This window comes from Desmodus rotundus, chromosome 2 (genome assembly GCF_022682495.2).
Source record: "Desmodus rotundus isolate HL8 chromosome 2, HLdesRot8A.1, whole genome shotgun sequence".
NCBI classification, from domain to species: domain Eukaryota; kingdom Metazoa; phylum Chordata; class Mammalia; order Chiroptera; family Phyllostomidae; genus Desmodus; species Desmodus rotundus.
Window position 1 is genome coordinate 155,451,529 of NC_071388.1, and position 19,127 is coordinate 155,470,655.

The 19,127-nt window shown below is 40.9% G+C and overlaps 1 protein-coding gene across 3 annotated transcripts in view; it reads left to right on the forward strand.

Moving 5' to 3' along the window:
- Positions 1–19,127, forward strand: part of B3GALT1 (beta-1,3-galactosyltransferase 1) — a 510,742-nt gene that overhangs the window by 457,316 nt on the left and 34,299 nt on the right. For all 3 annotated transcript variants that reach the window (XM_071220665.1, XM_071220664.1, XM_024579916.3), the window contains one exon: positions 7,938–8,065. The gene's annotated coding sequence lies outside the window, so the exon portion shown is untranslated. The remainder of the gene's footprint in view (positions 1–7,937; positions 8,066–19,127) is intronic.

Here is a 19,127-nt window from a genome sequence, read left to right on the forward strand (position 1 = left end):
GAGGATTGTTTCCAGGCATGTGTCAGGTCAAGATGCTGCCCTTTAAATGAAGAGATGCTGTTGCTGCTTCAGTCATCTATAGGGCATGTACTTTAGGCTGTTGGTTTTGTTTTCCTGTTTTTTTTTAACAATAGTAAAATATTTGTACAGACACTGGCCTGTTCTGTCACCGATTGTCTCTAATGACAGATGCCATATCCATTTCTGAAAAGGCTGATTTAGAATAAAATGCCCATCGAAAAAGGGGATAAAAGTAAAGCAACTGCCTACAAGTGGGCCATACTCAGTTTTCATGGGAGCTAACTGGTTGGAGACACTCTGTGTCAAAGTCAGAAGTCACATTCAAGTTCAATGAGCTGACGAGGCATGATTTACTCTAACAATGTTTGCAAGGTAAGGTGAGCACGATCTGAAAAATCCAGCAACGCAGTAGTTGACTCAGTCAATAATCAAGCTTTGCAAAATTCCTCTGTACACATGCTCTGGAATGGTCTTGTTTTCAGAGCCAGCTTCTGTTATCCATAAAGGCAGAGACCTAATGTGGTAGGTAAAAGGTTTGACAGCCAAACACAAACAAGGATGTATTCCATTGTTTCATGTTTGCTTGTTATAAAGGTAAATTCATGCTCCACCCAAATCATTTGTGAAACAACTCATTTATACAGGCTAAAATTGTATAAAATGACATAAATTAGAATATTTTTATTACTGAAAAATATCACAAAGTTATATCAAACTTTTAAAAGGCTCATGGCATATCAGATATTTGAAATTTCTTGCTTAGTAAGACTTTGAAGGCAATGTGGGTATTCTTCCTTTTTCTTTAAGACCCAGGACCTAGCATATGAATTGTACTTAAAGAGACATAAAAATATTGTTGAACAGTTGAAAGATTAACTCAGAAGTATTCAGTTTTGTTGTGGTTTTATTTTTTTTCAGTGAACCTGGGATGGGGCTCAAGAATACACATTTTATTTTATTTTTATTGTATTTTTTTCATTACCATTCAGTCTCCTTATACTCCTGCTTCCCTTGAAATCACCACACTGTTGTCCATGGCCATGAGTCATCTTTCCTTTTTGCTCAATCCCTCCACACCCTACCATCACCAATCCCTGCCTTAGCTGTGTCTTCCTGCTCTCTATCTATGAGTCTGTCTCTATTTTGCTTGTTAGTTCAGTTTGTTCATTAGATCCCACATATGAGTGAAGTCATATGCTATTTGTCTTTCTCTGACTGGCTTATTTCACTTAGCATGCTGTTCTCCATATCCATCCATACTGCTGCAAAGGGCAAAACTTTCTTCTTTTTTTATGGCTGAGTATAAATGTCCCATAGTTGTTTTATCCACTCATCTACTGATGGCCACTTGGGCTGCTTCTGGATCTTGATTATAAGTAATGCTGCAATGAACATAGGGGTGCTTATGTTCTTTTGAATTCGTGTTTTGGGTTCCTTTGGATATATTCCCAGAGGTGGGATTGCTGGAACAAAAGGCAAATCCTTTTTTAAAATCAGGAAATATTTCCATTAAGTACAAGATTACATTTTTTCATCCTCACAATACCCCCTGTTCGATTAACAGAAACATTAGCTGCATTCATATTTTACAGTCAGTGCAAGAGAAGCTATTGCTCTTAATTATCGGTATTCTGAACACTTCATTCAAGAGAAAAATGCATTTGATTATATACAAAGACACACAAATATACACACATGGACCCAGGTGTCTCCTCTGTGTTTCCGTATCTCCATTACTATATTTAAATATCTGAATTTTATGTCTCAAGTAGAATATAAGCTCCTCTGTATTTCCAGCTCCTAGTTAACATACCACACTATAGAAAATACTCAACATGGTTTTGTTGAATAAAACAATGGATACTATAGGAGAGGAGTTAAGAAGCTGATTGTAGAATCCAAATAGGGCCCTAGCTATATTTCAGCAGTTTATCTAAGAACAAGATATTGAGAGAGATATCCTACCATGCGTCCCCACCATGAATGAGACTCTGTGCTAAGTTGTAATGCAGAAGAAAGAGTTTGTACCCAATGACTTTTATGTTGTGAAAGAACATTTGTTGGACACCTCACTTCCGGTCTGCTTTGCTGCCTGTTACAGAAATGTGATAGATGGTAGAATAGTCAATACTGAGTCACTTTTCAATCGTTGAACTTTGGAATCACTCACACTTTTCTTACTGGGTTTCCTAAATCTAGCACCATATACTAAAATTATAAGTTCTCCTCCATTTGATATTATTTGTTTTTCCTAAATTGGATACCTAAGTGGTGTTTTTGCTTTTGCCACACTGCCAAGATTTGGTGTGGGTGGAAGATTTAGTGTGTCAGGGGCAAAGCTAAGAACAGTTTCTGTATAACGTTTGTTCGTCAAATCTTGGGTATTCCCTCAGTTTCTTTGTCTATAGAGTAAAGGACTCAGGAGAAGAAAGAACTACAAGAGATATACCACTTTTTCCATAATGGTCCCCCTAAAAGTGTCTGCTACCCCAGGGAATGGTGAACTCTCTGACATCACCTCTCTGAGTTTCCTAAAGAGGCTGATATTTGCAAGTAGAAATTGCCTTTGTTCATCTTCTTAGCAATTAATTTTTCTAGAAGCTGGAATGATTTTAACCCAAATTTACTGTGTACTTTCACTAATGTATTTAAAATCATCTCCTACCTATGGTATATATTCCATACTGGCTTGAGAAGTATTTTATGAGTTTATTAAACAAAGACTAGCTGCAGTTATTATAATTCTGCTTTGCCAGCATGAATGACCATGTTTACAAGTGAAGAAATGGCATTACTTTTTCAAGTCATTTTAGTTAGTTTTTTCTATGTATTTTATCCAGGATGTTGTTCAATCATTGTCAGTACTTACTCCTTTTACGACTCTGTTGGTTATAACAGAGACCACTTTGGTGGTCATATCATCAAATTGTATCATACAGGGATGGTTTCATTTCCGTTGGAGCTCAGTTGCTTCTTTCAGAAAGGCAACAATAAAGATCACTGACAACACAGCAGGTCTAGAAATCCTGGGATTAGAGTAATACTCTGTGTAGAATAGAGGATGCCTTGCCTGGAGAAGTTACAGCAATGCAAGACCTAGGACTATAGTATTGGGTTGGCCAAAAAATGTGTTTGTTTTTTTCTGTAAGATGGCTCTAGGAGTGCTTAGTTGTCTTTAACTTCATTCGAAACAATTTTGTTAGATTGTATTGTGACAGTTGTCATATCAGAATGCATTTAAAAAATCAGAATTGGTGAATTTTTGTGATGACATTTTAGTTTTGGAGATGGAAGAACATAAGTGACATTTTTGGCATATTAAACTTTATTGTTTCAAGAAAAGTAAAAACGCATCTGAAACTCAAAAAAAGATTTGTGCAGTGTATGCAGAAGGTGCTGTGACTGATCAAACATGTCAAAAGTGGTTTGTGAAGTTTTGTGCTGGAGGTTTCTCACTAGATGATGGATGCTTCACGGTCAGGTAGGCTAGTTGAAGTTGGCAGTGATAAAATCAGACATTAATTGAGAACTATCAACATTAGACTATGTGGGAGATAGTCGGCATACTCAAAATATCCAAGTCAGTAAAGTTACTGGTGAAAATCAAAAATGTCTTTTATTTTACAGAAAAAACTAAACAGACTTTTTGACCAACCCAATAGATCACTCTCCCTCTCTGTCGCACGCTATGCAAGTAAGTGCTTACACATGGATTTGGACAGAGAGATGTGCAAATCAGTCTTTCTTAGGTGGGGGTTTGCAGGTAAACCAGCTCTCCAGAGACTGAGGACTTGAGATGGGAGTGACAGAAGCTCTGATTTCTAGAATCTGCCAATCACCGCTTTGTAAATACCCAACACACATGCCTCCAGACTTAAGGTGTCAACATGACGTTACTGTGAAGTCGGGAAGAGATGCACTGTCAGCCCTGCCCAAGCCCATTTGGGCCAGGTCTAGCACACCCTGGGCCTCTGCAGGCCCACCCCCACTGCTTCACAGCTTCCTAGGCGGTCTCAGGCCTCTGCTATGACTGTGTCACATTTTAACCTCTCCCTCCCCTTCTTTCTTCTCCTCTCAGCACAGATGTTGCTCCTGAGAACATGTTCCCATAAGCTTCCTGCATTTGCATCCCAGTCTCCAAGTCACTTTCCCAGGGACCTGACCTATGACAAGGAGAAATAGAAAGTTAACTTTATTATTATGGACGCTTAAGAGACTCTTAAGTGTCAATAAGAGACACTTATTATTGACACTTCAGTTCTCTCTACTAAATCCATTAACTAATTAGATCAACTATTACTTCAGTCCTGTTTCCTCATGAATCACAGAACTCATCTTGATAAATTAACAAATAGACAACCCAGTGTGCTTTCCATTTGGTTCTGTCGGTATTTATTCAAGTCCTTGGCTGCAGACAGATCACACACAAACTGGGTCAGACGCGGCCAGGTGCTGACATTTGAGATTCACAGTGCAAACTTCTTTGTTGTCATAAAGAGGGTTACTGCAAAACTGGGAAGATGAAATCACATGTTCAAATATGATAATTACCTTATTTGTCTTATTCTGTCACTAAAATACTTCATAACTAACTCTGGTGTGGAGGAACACAAACTGAATGGATTCCTTAGACATAAATGACACTGGCAACATTCCTTTATGCTACATGAAGCCAAAAGGAAAAAAAGATATTAATGATATACAGTTGGATAATGTACTAGATTAGCTATAATTTTTATGCCCGGTAAAACTGTAACTTAGATAAAAATGTGGGTGACAAATTTGGAGTGTAGACTATTTCCTCAGAAAAACATCACAATTTATATATAGTCAATTTTCAATTACCACCCAGAAAAAAATAGCAATATATGGCAATTATCCAAAATAGAGGGTAGTGAACAAATTCATTTCTATTTGATTTCAAAATACTGTTCTGTATTCTAAAAGCAACACTTGAATGTGAGCGTATTTTATATTCTGGGAAGTTGCAATGCCTCTAACTTAAATACTGAAATTACACTTTAGATTCAGACTAAGGAAAGTGGCTTGTGTTTTTTTACCTTTTCTTGTATAATATATTCCCGCTGTCTATATTATTGCCGAGAATAGGTATCATTATCTAATGTTAAGTTCATTCTAAAGCAGGAAATATTTGTATCTGTATGGCTTCTAGTTTATATTTTCCCAGCACTGATAATAACTAAATATTTTTGTTGAAAGGACACTTTCCTTCCTTGCTCTTACTTGATTGAAGTCAATTTAAAAATATTTTGTGTCAGAAAAATTAAATAAAATGTGTAGTCAAGGTAAGGAGTTATGTCTTAGTAAGATCTGAGATGTTTAAATTGAAATATCTGCCCATGGCAAATTGACTTGGCTCTTTATACATTTCCATGTGTATTTTGGCCCTGGTTTGGCTATTTTTCCTTCCGTAAATGCTAATGTGCATAATATGTATGTAACAGCACCTGGCATAGGCCTGACTCGTGTTGGCAGTCAGTAGCTGCTTAGTTCCTTCATTCCTTCTTTCCTTTTCTTCATTCAGTAGTTGTACATAAGATGCTCATACACCTCAATAAATGTTTATATTTTGTTCCACTCTTTGCATAGAAAACTATATAAAAGCAAAAACTTTTTTAAGAAAAAATATGCTAGAATAAAATATTCCTGGTGTTATTTTCCCAATGTCAACACTCACTATATGTTTCAATTCTGAAAGCAACCGCCATGGAAATTGATTGATCAATATTAAGGAAATAATTTATTAAGTGCCATAGCATTTGAAAGGGTAAGAATGGGGGCTTATGCAGACTGAAAATTGACCACATGCTCCCCTGTCTTGTTCTTAGCCGTGTGGCCCACTCCCATTTCTGGAACAGTACAGTTTGCATGAAGCAGAAGATTATCAAGCAGGCAGTGGTTTTTATCGTTTGCTTTGGGACTCCTTTGCTTTGGTGTTTGACTTCACAAGTATCTGTTGTTTGACCAAAGTTGATTTGTATCTCCATTGAAAGATCTGAATAGTATCTTCAGTTGAACACTGACAAGGCACTGGGGAGGCGGGTTAAACAAATGGCTAAGTTGTATAGACCTAGGTTCAGAGACCGGGTTCACTGCCTACCAGGGTGACATTGGATAAAAGACTTGATCTCCCACCCAAGGTCATGATTTTCTCATTATTGAAGTAAAGATAATATGTAAAATGAAGAGGATTATAGTGATGATTACAGGTAATAACTATAACTACATTAGTGCGTAGTAAGCATTCAATAAATGTTGGCATTTGTTACAGATACTAGCAGATATGTACTGAGTGCCTGCCTTGAACAAATACCGTTCTAAGCATTTCTGTGCAACACAACTCTACAGTTCAGGAACTGTTGCTGTCACTATTTTACACATGGGATCTAAAAAGCTTAAGTCATAGTAAGCAGCTGAGTCAATGTTTAAAGACATTTCATACACTTAACCATCACACAGCACCACCTTCATATAAACAGAGAAGTATTTGGGCCGAAACCGGAAACCAGCAAATGGATCCAGTGGGTCCTACTCATGCCTCTGCCCATACCTCTCACTGCTGCTCTTCACATGCGGCCACACTGCTCAGACACCATCCCAAACAAATGCCTGTAGTCAGTGTATTATTTCCTGAGAGGAACCATCACATCCCTCAGTCACTCAGTTTCCCATCATACGAATGGCGAGAACAGAAAATTACCGTATTTTGCTGTGTATAATGTGCACTTTTTTGCCCAAGTTTTTGAGGGAAAAATAAGGATGCACATTATACATGGGTAGTACTAAGTTTGTATCTGTATAAATGTTTTTAATTCTTTCATTTATGTTTATGAGTGAAAAGTATAACTCTAGAAAGCTATAATTATATCTGTATGCAAAATAATACCCTGGAATACAATAATCAGTTTTGTTTCTAACTGTAAATAAATTAAAAAATGAATTAAAGTATTAAAATGTAAGATTTTTTTCCTGAAAGTTTAGGCCCAAAACACAGATGTGCATTATACTTGGGAGCGTGTTATACACAGCAAAACACAGTACATTTTCCATTAGGAAGATCTATACAAATATGGCTTGAGACCCAAGGATCAGTTGAACTGAAGGTAGCTTCTGGTTGGCTTTGGATCTGTTATTTCAACAGGTCTGATCAGATTCAGCCAGTCTGAGTGTCATAAGGGAAAGAGAAGGTCTTAAGTTAAAGGGAAGACCCTCATGCCTAAAAACCCCAGCTCTGCCACAAATTTGCTGTGTGTTTGCCCGACTGGTCTCAGCCCTCTGGACTCCTTCTCATCATCTGGAAATTAAAGATGTTGCCCTAGGACTTAGGTAAAAGCTGGCTACCCATGAGCTAATCCTGACCCTCCAGTAGGCCTTCACTTTAGCCTTTTTGACCCACACAATGTTTTGTTTTGTTTAATTGAATGCTAAATGTGAATTCAAGAGATTTCTCATAGAAATCTGTGTTTCTGTCATCCCTTGAAAATCTGCAGTAATTGCATTACTGAGCTTGTTTTTCCTTGTGGCATCAAGGAAAACCATCAGCTAGACATGAGCAGGCTGCCCCCTTCAGGTGAGACATGAGCTCACTAGCTCACCACAGCCCTACTGCTCCCTGTGGTCTCACACCCAGTCTCATGCCCCCTCATTCACCCTGCTTGCCCGGTCTTGTAGGCATATGGCTTTGCAATTCTAGGCCCAGCTCTGGCCTTCACATGTCAGTTATGCATTCTCTTTTTCATTTGATCAACCTGTACTTAGTGCTCACCCACATGCCCTTCTGTGTTCTGTCTAAATACATCTATTTTTTTGAACAACTGAATTTCGTCTTGATTTCTCAGAGCCTGAGTAATTTTCATTTTTTTCTAAAGTTTTCTCTTTCCTTGTTACCCCCACAGGATTCTGCAGTTTTTAAGCAGCAGCTTCTCCTGGCACGAGCCATTGCAATCCTCCTCATCACAGCCTGAGACCATGCTCTGGGCCCTGCACCTGCGGTAAGAAGAGCACAGCAAGCCCGGCCCAACAGGTAGGCGAAGAACACGCTGTTCCGAATGTAGGCCGTCACTGTGGGAGAATAACAGTGATTCTGTAAAATCAGAAATCATCATCTAAGGACTAATAAAAGAAAAGTTTAATTTTTTCTTTTATCAGTGTTTACCTGCTATAATATATAAAAACACCCTTGACATAAAAGCTATGTTCCTGAATAAAATAGGAGAAAGAACATAATAGCTAAAAAATTTTTTTAAAGTCCTTTTTTAAAATTCATGTTTACTACCTAAGAAATTTTTTTGTTGATTTTAGTGGTGGCCACTTTTAAGATAAAATATTAGGGAACTAAAGACCTGCCTTAGGTGATCTGAGAGAACGCCTACTTCAATATCCATTTCTCCAAGGCCGTAGCTAATTGATTTTTGAACCTTCTTTGCTGAAATAACCTTGTCTCAAAGGCAATTGTACTTCAATTATTTCTTATTTTGCTTGAAAAGTATAGTATAAAAATGATGGTATAGTTATAAGGAAGTATCTAAAATAACAAGTAATCATTAAAATGTTTTTATTTGAAGTGATTTTAAAAAGCAAGAGAAATACTCAAAATGTTCCTCTATACACTTACTATTTGCCCTAAATAGCATGATAAGTTTGTGAAAATGATTGCCGTCTTCCTGTGGGTGACTCAGGGAAAGCAGCCCCACACTGGCAGGAGAGACTGAATCTGACTTTCATCTTTCCCACCATCACCTCTGTGATTTGGGCCAGTAATTTAATCTCTCTAAACTGCGTTTTTTTGCCCATAAAAAGGACAGTTATTTCAGAGTGACTTCCAAATTCCAGGCTCAGTTTGACAGCAAAGTACATCTGTTACTGGAGGGTGAGAGGGTAGCTCTGAGCAAATTCCTGCAAGCGAATTTGCCAAAAGTAAATCCAAGAAAATGCCAATGCACCAAATTTCTTTATTCTTTTCATTATTTACAAAGTGCACAGCAATTTGCATCAGAAGTGTTGGTTTTCACTGCCTTTGGAGATTTCTGTGAGATTTTAGTGAGAGTTTCCCAATTTGTTTCAAAACAGCATTTGAAGGAAGGCCCAGTTTGTCTGTGCGTTAGCCCCCGCCATTGTGTAGGGGGAGGGTCTTCAGATAGGGAGCCATGGAGAGGCATCTGCACACAGCCCGAAAGGACTTAGGCTGAGAGACATGAGATCATCGCCCTAAGGATTCTCCAAACTCAAGACAAATATACTCAGCATTTAAATGCATTACTCAGACTGACCAGTTTTGATAACTATGTCATAGAGTTAGTGTGCTGACCTGGTCCTTCCTCTTACAGACCTTGGAGTTCAATAGTGGAAAAAGACTGAAAACAAAACATTATTTATTAAGTAAATAATGCAATTACGAATCATGATAAGCACTATGAATAATACAAAAGGGGCACTAAGGCAGTGAAAAACTAGAACCTGCTTCAGAAAGTTTGGTCCAGGGAGGGGCAAGAGTCCAGAGAGCTGTTCCTACTCCCTTCCCTTTCCAGGCACATGGTAGGATTGCATTGCCTTGGCCTCCCTGAGGTTTCAGAGGGCCATGGATTGGGTCTGGCCAAAGTGTTGTGATTAGAAATGACATGTGTCATTTCTGGAGCATTTAATGTTGTTGCCTCAGCTCTCTGTGGCATTCTGACTGGTGGTGTGGTCCAAGATGTGGTTACTCCCTTAGCCTGGAACTTATTTGACTTCAAAGAACAGAGACCCCCTTGGCCAACCCACTCTGAACATGTAGCTTGAGAAAACAACAACAGACTTTAATTGCCTTAAGCCACTGAGATATGGAAGCTATTTGTTAATGCAGCTTAATGGAGACAATCCTGACTATTACAAGAGGCATCTCTGAAGAGGCAGAAGGATGATTTATAGAGGCTTTAAGAGAAGAGGCTTTGAGCTTGGCTCGTTGACAGAACTGAAAGAAGGCCAATATGGCTGGATTATAGTAAATCAGGGAAAAGTAGCAAATAATCTTTAGAGTTCCTTCTATCCTTTTAATTCTTTCCGGTTCTGGCTCTGAGGCTGTTCTGATGTTTATATTCCTGGCAGTGCTTTAACGTAGATTAAGCAGCTTGACTTTAAATACCTTTGATTTGTTTACACAAATCAAACTCTCATATTTTATCTCTTGCCTCTGGATTTTGATCGTTTATCAAGAACTTTGCATGTGGGCCATTGATATGATAATGCTATCGTAATGCCTTCTCCGGAGCTGAGAGCCCAGGTCCTTTCAGTCAACACTGAGATGCACTTGAGTGTATAGACTATTCACAACTGAGCTGAGGCTTGGGATGGGCAACAATTTTGCATTTTGCAATTAAATAATATGTAATACTGTACAAATTTTAAGCTCTCGCTTTTCATATCAATTTATAATATTCTGCCAACAGAATCTAGGGAAAAGCCCAAACCTTTATGGGACTCATCATAGCCCTTTTTAATGTATATGTAAGAGAGTTTGTTTTTTGCACTGGAGATCTTGTTTGAAAACAAAACAAAAGCCCCCTAGCCAAAAGCAAATTGTATGAGATGCAATTTATCTTCTTCGGAAGAAAAGAAGAGCTGAGTCAGCCCTCCTTGGATTTGACAACTAAGGTATTTCTTTATCCTTGACACTGCTCGGAGAGAGCCACTGATATTATAACTGCCTTTATTAAAGTTTGGTAGGCTTAAAGGAAATACATCCATTTGATATCAAGTCATTCTTATAAAGTTCTTCAAGTCTTTAGGACTTTTATTGAGATGAATGAAATTTTTCTCAAGAAAAATAATGTAGGAAAAGAAAAGAGAAATGGATCTAAAATTTTTAAATCAGTCTTTAATATAGTTCAAGTTCAGTGCTAAGTGCTTTTGTCACTGGAAAGGGACTGGGCCAAGGCAGGTCTGTCCCAGCACGGTTTGGAATGTGTGGATTCTTGACTTTGTGCAAGAAAGAATTCAAGACATGAGTCCAGGTAATTTTGAGAGTGCAATTAGTAAAGGTAGGGATAGTGAAACAGAGGAAAGGCTTAGGGTAGAAGAAGCAAGATCACAGTAACAGAAGTGAGCCTAGGCTGGGCTGCCTAGACTTACTAAGAAGTACAAGTCACAGTGACAGAAGTGAGCCAAGTTGGGGCTGCTTTAGGCTTACTGAAAAGTTGGACAAGACGAGGGCCCTTAGAGCTTAAGAAAAAGAAGCCCCAACTGTGTAAGTTCATGCCTAAGGAAAGAGGGGCATGGGCATGTTCAAGGGAGAGTGGGCCGTGGGTCCTTTGTCTTGAGGGTTTTTATCCATCTTCTACAGGCAGGGATTTTAGAGGCAGTCTCAGAGGAGGATCTCAACAGAATATTCATCAGCTTTCCAGGTGCGTCCTTCATTATGCTGATGCATCAACATGAGCATCTTTGTCTGGTCAGCCTCACCTCTATCTTGGATTTGTCTGGCTCTCATTGTGTTTTTTCGTTATTGGGTCTGGCTGGCACTAACAGCACTTTCATAGGTATCATAATCCCCATACAGTGGAGAAAGCAGCCCATAGAGGTTATGATCCGCCCAGCCAATGAGTAGCAGACCAAGGAAGGGACAGAGGTCTTCTCCCTCCAAAGACCCTGCTCTTTCCTCTATGCCACTTAGACTAGAGTGTAAAAGTTTCCCTATACCACCCCCGCAGTCAAATCCAAAATGGCCAAACCTCAAGTTTCTAAAATCTCCAGAGTTGTCCACTAAAAGATAAATACTAGATCACTCTTGATTTATGACATATCTAGATTCAGAAGAGCCTCTAAACAGATCTGGTTGTACAATAATAAGATGTGCTTTGCTAATTATGCATCTTCCTTTTGTTCAACCTCATCCTGTATAATTAGCACAGTCTCAAAAATAGAAATTTTCCATGACATTAAAATTCTTACACAGCATACCCTCTAATTATTTCATATCTTCACATTAGGGACTAAGATACTCATGGTGGAGGGAGTAATTCATTTGTTATTTAATTACTTATAGAAGGAATTCAGGAAACGAGATTATTAAAATAATTTGAACTTGATGCTGAGATATGCACACTTAGACCAAGGCACCAGCATACATCCTCTCTCACATCCTCACTCCCGCCTGACTACAGACCTCACCATTTTTGACACCACTCTCAGTTGTGCCTGTTAGGATCTGTTTCTATCAAGGACTCACCTGTTCTTTAAGACTCACTGAAAATCCTGTCCTCTACAGGCCTTTCCAATGCCCAGCATTAAAATCTTCCCATACTCCAGGGCACTTTGTGCTAATCTTAAAGCATCTCTCGGCTTTGTACTATAGGGATGGGAGGTAGGCAGAGATGGCAGGCGACTCACTCAAATGTTTTCTCTCTTTTCTTCCTGGGCATGTAATTAGACAGCATTTACTTGCCTTCCTTAGAGCCAGGTGTGAGCACTTGATGAATTTCTGGTGACAAAATAGGAGTGGATCTGACATGCTTTATTTGGGGCCAGGAGTTTTAGGAAGTAGGTGTGCCTTCTCCGTGCTGGCTCTCCTCACTGCCACCTGGGCAAGAGAACTTAGGCTTTCTGGGATGGAGGGAGCCTGGGCTCCTGGCTCAGCAGGCGAAAAGCTGTCCGGCCAAGTAAGAACACTTCCTGTAGGTTGTTACACAAATAAGAAATAACTGTTTTTTGTTGAACTGGGAAATTTAGGGTTTATTGGTTACAGCTGCTTGTGTGGACCTACCTAACACACGTTTGTAACTGTGCGTCTGTGTGAGCGGGACTCCCATTTTAGAAGCCTCAGAAGAACTGGTACAAAAAAAATTATCCTTCACGTGAGCCAAATTAAACTAAATTGCTGCTTCTTTCATAAATGAAGCAGATGGTCATCAAAACGTGGAGTGGAGGGTACTCTAAACATCTCTAGTATTGAGAATGCCATTTTCTCATTTGCAAGTAACTGTCTAGAATTTGTAAATAATCTCATAGGCGACTAATTTAGAATAGAGAATGAAAGCGCTACCCAGTTAGTCTCAATATTAAAATGTGTTCTAGTTCATTAATCATTGAAATTTTCATCATTATTTCAATCAACAGGTAGGTACTGAACACATTCTATGCGCCTGGCAGGCCTCTTAACAGTGCCGATCAGTAACTTACCTGTCCTCTGCTCACTCCAAACACACATTCCAATGGGAGAGCCAGGGTCTACCAAGTTATCACATTGCTGCATGTGCACTCAGATTCCTGTCTGGGTTCTCAGGTTTCTAGTCTCTAAAAGAGGATAATTAGCCCTGGCTGGTGTGGCTCAGTGGGGTGAGCACCAGACTGCAAACCAAAGGGTCACCATATGATTCCCAGTCAGGGCTCATGCCTGGCTTGTGGGCCAGGTCCCCAGTAGGGTGCACTCAAGAGGCAAACACACATTGATGCTTCTCTCTCTCTCTTCCTCCCTCCCTTCCCCTCTCTCTAAAAATAAATAAATAAAATATAAAAATATATATCTTTAAAAAATTCTCCATTAAAAAAAGAAAATAATTAACATCACCTACTTCTCAGATTGTGTTGTAATTTCAGTTAGATAATATTTACGTAATGATTGTGAAATATTCAGCACTGTGCTTACACTTGAACATCACAAGCACTCAGTAAATCTCAGCTGTGACTCCTATTACTTTAGATAAGTGCTATGACATGGTATAACAGAGGAATCTGACTAGAGCAAGGGAGGGGTGTATGGAACACAACAGTTTCCCCTTGAAGTGACTCATGAGAGTTGAGAGGTTGGGAATAAGTCTCTATATCTTCAAAAATAAAAACAGTATGTGCAAAGGACCAGTGATATGAGGAAGCATTTTCAGGAGACTAAAAAAAAGTTAGGTGGAGTATACAGAACAGAAGGAAAATTGCTGCAGGATGAGACCTTGCAGGGCCTGGGAACCACCATGTGGTCACACTAAGAATTTAGCCTTCTTCCTAGGGGAATGGAAAGTCATTGAATGGTTTCAAACAGGTATGACACAGAATGGCATGGTCAGCTTTATATTTTTAAAAGATCACTGTGGCTGGAGTGTGAAGAAAAAGATTAAAGGGGAAACAGAATGGGCAACTAGGCCACTTAAAAAGTTAACCATAGGAGTAAGATAAGAAATTCCCGTAGGTTAAAGCGGGGGGTGGTGGTGGAGACAGAGAGAAGTAAAAAGATCTGAGAAGCGTCTGCAGTGACATTGGCAGGATTTGGTGGTGGATTAAGTAGGGAGATAAGGTAGAGAGAGCTGTTAAGAATGGTGGCTGGTCTTTCAGATTGATGCAGGTACATTTTGCAGAGATAGAGAACCTTGAAAAAGAATCAGGGTTTCAAGATCATAAATTCACTTTTGTACTTGCTTCATTCAGGTACCTGTCAGATATCAAAGAACACGAGCCAAGTAAAGAGTTCGTTACATAGGTCTGGAGCTCCACAGAGACATCTGGGCTGGAGGATAAATTTCAGAATTATTGGTATATAGTAGTAACTAAGACCATGGGCAGGAAAAATTTACATAGAAAATAAGCAAAATTTAGACCAAGAAGAAGAAAAAAGGGGCCTAGGATCTAAGTTTGAGGAACTCCTCAGCAAAGGAGGCTGTATTAGCCAGGGCTCTCAAGACAAACAGAACCAATAGGATGTGTATATTTAAGAAGAGTTTTACTTTAAGAAACGGCTACACCATTGTGGAGGCCTGACAAGTCCAGCTGGCAGGCTGGAGACTCAGGAAGGAGCCCCCCCGCCCCCCCCCCCCCCCCCCCCCCGGCTCCGAAGCCAGGTGGTCTGCTGGAGCATACCCTCATGCTCAGGAACATCGGCCCACTGTTCTATTTGGGAGTTTAACTGGGTGAGGCCCACCGGCGTTATGGACAGCAAACTGCTTTACTCAAAGTCCACTGATTTCAATGAAAATCTCATCTAAACAGACTCTCACAGGAACATCCAGAATGTTTGACCCAATATCGGAGCATTGTGTCCCCGTCATGTTGACCCATGAAACTAACCATCACTAAGACATAAAAGGAAAGTCAGAAGTACTGTTACCCTCCACTGTTACCCAGGCACTGCATTAGTTGCTAGGGATACAGTCAGGATCATGGTTTCCAGTGGGAGCCTGGGAGTCAGACAGCTTGGGTGTGAATCCTGACTTTGCCATTTACTCGCCCTGTGACTTTAGGCAGATGGTTCAGTGACTCCGGGCCTCATCTCTGAGGGTTGTAAGAATTAAATTAGCTAATGAACATAAAGGGACTAGAGAACTGACTGAACACCATAAGTGTCCAATCGATGTCTCCTTCCTTATTTTTTGACCGAGACAGTCTTTTTCATCGTGGAGTCACGGTGTTCTGGAAGGTATCAGAAGCAGACAGCAAGGATCTTCCCAGATCAGAGCTGGTCTGTAGGGGAGCAGGCAGCTGTCCACGCAGTGATTTAGGGAATTGTTGTGGAACTTGCCTGTCCTGTTCCTCCAAAGATACCTGCCCTGTGAATGACTTGTGACACTTTCAAAATAAAAGCCTTCTCCCCTTTTTTCTGATAAGGCCCTAAAGGACTCCCTGGTAAATTACAAATGTCACCTAACAGACCACCACTATGAGCCTCCACTAGCTTATGTGAATTCCTTTTTAGATAAACTGTTCAGTTCTGATGGAACAAGGTCCTCATCAGATTGAAACATAAAGCAGGACCACAGAGGCTCCAGGCAGCTAACAAGTAGCTGGGGGAGACAGAAGCAGGCAGATGGGAAGGAAAAGGAGGGAACAAGATCTGTATTAGGAAAGCCAGAGGACAGCAGGGACCCGCCTGCTACCCCATACTCTGACGTTTCCGCCATGCCTCGTGCCCACTCCTGCCTGGGATCCCTGGAAATAGTTCTGCAAATCCTTTATCTCTTTGTTTGTTTTAAATAAGATTAATTTTAAAGTTTGTTTTTTTCCCCTACTATAGGCCAAAGTAGTTTGTCCAGAGATAGGCAGCCAATGGGAAACAATACTCTTCCTAATTCCATGTTATCATATTCAGATTACACCATAAAAAATTTCTCCCTGAGCACATCCCTTTCATTGTCACTTCTGAAAGGGGCCCCACCCCTTTTCTCTGCCCTGCCCAAGGCGGTTGTTCAGAAGAGCTCAGCACCCTCCACTCCAGCCCCCTGAGCAGTTGGAGAGTTAGTGATGGTGTGTTTGCTCCTCCTCCTGCTCTGGGCTTGGGTGGGGGTGGGAGGCCCGTGCCAGAGTACCTGGATTCACCCTCTAATCTCTTTGCTAAGGTATTTAATGAATTAGCCATCTCGTAATTCAGTGTCCACTGTGAGGCTGGCATGTAGTTTTATTTTCTTTTTTAAATGAAACACTGATAAAGATCTTGTGCCATGATGAATTCAGAGCTAAGTGTTCAATTGTTTTCCCTGATTTCTTCTCTTTCCGCCCTGCAAGCTGAGGCATTAATTTGGGCATGGTTTCTTTTTTTTATTTAGGTAGAGATGTGGGCCAAGCATTTTCCCTCCAGATGGAGTTTTCTTGACATTCTTCAGCTGAGCAGAATAGTAAGCCCCATCTGCATTTGGTTTCTACAGTCCTCAAGTGGCCTTGGTCACACAGCAGGGAATGGGTTGTCACTTGACTAGCAGTCTTGCGCTCCACCCACGCCACCATTCTGCCTCCAGGGTTCACAGCAGGCTCCTCACCTGCCTGAAAACTAGCACCTGGGAAAGTTTCCCTTCCAGCCTCCAGAACCTTGGGAAGGGGAGAAACAGGAAGGGCAGGCACCCGTGTTTTTTTGTCTCTGGTGGACCACATCCAGATCAACTCCACAAGCAGCAGAGGTGGAGCTGACGAAGAGGAGAGACAGGAGATATTGGGGTAGCTCAAGCTTCTTCACTCTAGCTCAGTAGCCTATTGTCTCTCTGTGCCCCTGAGGAGGCCTCTGAGTCCCAAACCCTCAAAGGAAATTGGTTAAGAGACACCCTGTCCTGAGTGGGGTGAGGGTGAGAATAAAGGAATGAGGCTCAGGGAAGGGATGGGGAGAGTCAGGGATGCCTCTAGCACACAGGAATATTGGTCAATAAAAAGCATATTTTACACTGTGGTCTACCAGATGTCCTCCACACCACAACAGCTAGGCTTCACGTTCAGAGGCGTAATTCCAGGTCCCTAGCACACTGATGTGTCAAAACATACAGAGGTCTGACTCAAACACCAACGTAAATTGTGCATCTTTACCATGCCAGGTGCCTCACAGATCATCTCGTTTATTGCCAAAACCAGCCCTGCATGTAGGTGTTTACACATTCTCCTGATCGTTGAAGAAACAAAGCTGTAGACTAGACAGTGACAGTGCCAGTTACAGTAAGCAGGATATAGGATGGTCCAGTCAGTCACAAAGGACAGAACAAAATGTAGTTGGTTCCATTCCCAAAGGAAGAGCGTGGCTCAGTTGGGAATCTGAGGCTATCCTCAGCTATTGGGTTACGGGCCTGGACTGGTATCAGGGTGAGACTGAATGAGCAAGATGAAGCTATGCAGCCCCAGCTGCGGGCAGTGGAGGGCTGAGGAGCCAGGAGCCAGGCTTGTTCTCTGCAAATAACACTCAGCCCTGCTCTCTCTGGCCATGGACAGGGCAACTCCCCTCATTGCATGGCTGCTGCCCAGGAGTTTGCCTTTCTGATGCTGTGTTTGTTTATGGCCTTGGATGCTGTATAACCAAAGTCCTTCTCCAGCTGTGCCTCAGTCACTGAGCAGGCTGAAATGGAAACCAAAACATGACACAATTCCTAGGTTGAAAAAAAAAAAAGAGGTAAGTTGGGTTCGGGGTCGGCCACATCACAGTGCTTTGTTCTGGGACTTTGTGGGTATTTTCAGAGGATTTCCCCCAGTCCTGGAAAGACAGCACAGAGGGATGTTTAAGCTCAGTAACGACTTTCTAGGCAGCAAACCTGTCACAACCCAGGGTAGCTGGTCCCTCCCCTGCCCACCTGGGGTTAGTTTGTTCTTAGCTCTCTAACAAATAGCATTTATGGTTACATAAGGGTTTATTTCCCAGTTGTCTCAACAAATATTTATTCAGCTGTGTGCAGGGCCCCATGCTTTCTCAATAGGCTCTGACAGGTATAATGCACCCTTGCTTCCCTGGCAGGGAGGCCGGAGCAGGAAAGTAGCAGGTGCTGTATAGATATTGGTCAAGAGAATTAGCATACTCCATATAGTTTCAGGATTTGGAAAATGCTCTGTAATACGAAACGGTCAACAAGTCCTCCTTCACGAACAGTCTACCTGCCATCCCACAGGTGGCTTCTCATGTCTTTACTAATAACCCAAAATATCCCTCGGACCTGGCGAAGCAAGTCTAGCATATGATGAAGTCCCTTACAAACTAATGAACACCAGCCCATTGGAAAATGTTCTATGGGCATTTCTATGGCCAGAAAAATGGTGGGCAGGTGGCATATAGTTAAGGATGAACCAATCATAGTGGTTCCTGGTACTTTTTCCTCCATAATCCACAAAAGAGATGAATTTCTCATGGGCCACAGACTCCCAACAGGTTAGCTAAACAACTCCCCTTTCTTAGTCTCCCAAGAAAGTAGACAGAAGACAAGTGAGTCAGTGTTTCTATAAAAATAAACTAGAATTTTCTGTTCTAACTTTTAGACTCTCAGCCCAATAATGGACAGCTTTACTGAGTGCTCACGATTTGATAAGCGCCAAGCCATGGGCTTGACACATGTGATCCCATGTGAGCGAGGAGAAACGCTATGCGGTTGGTTCTGTAGGGTCTTCCCAGTGCAGACTAGGAAACGAAAGTCTGTGGAGATTACAAAGCATTTCTGAGACTGATACATGTGCAGGACTGTCGTCCAGGTCTTTATATTTCTACTCTCCCGTCTCCAAAATCACTTTACTCAAATGTCAGTACTTGATGTCTATTATTATACATTCCCTGACATCCCTCACAACTGACTGCCACGGTCTTTATGTTACAGCAGAGAACTAAGAAAATGGTGCTGCTATTTTAAAACTAGAGTTTGCTCCAGGATTTGAACACAACTCTATATTTATTTGAATAA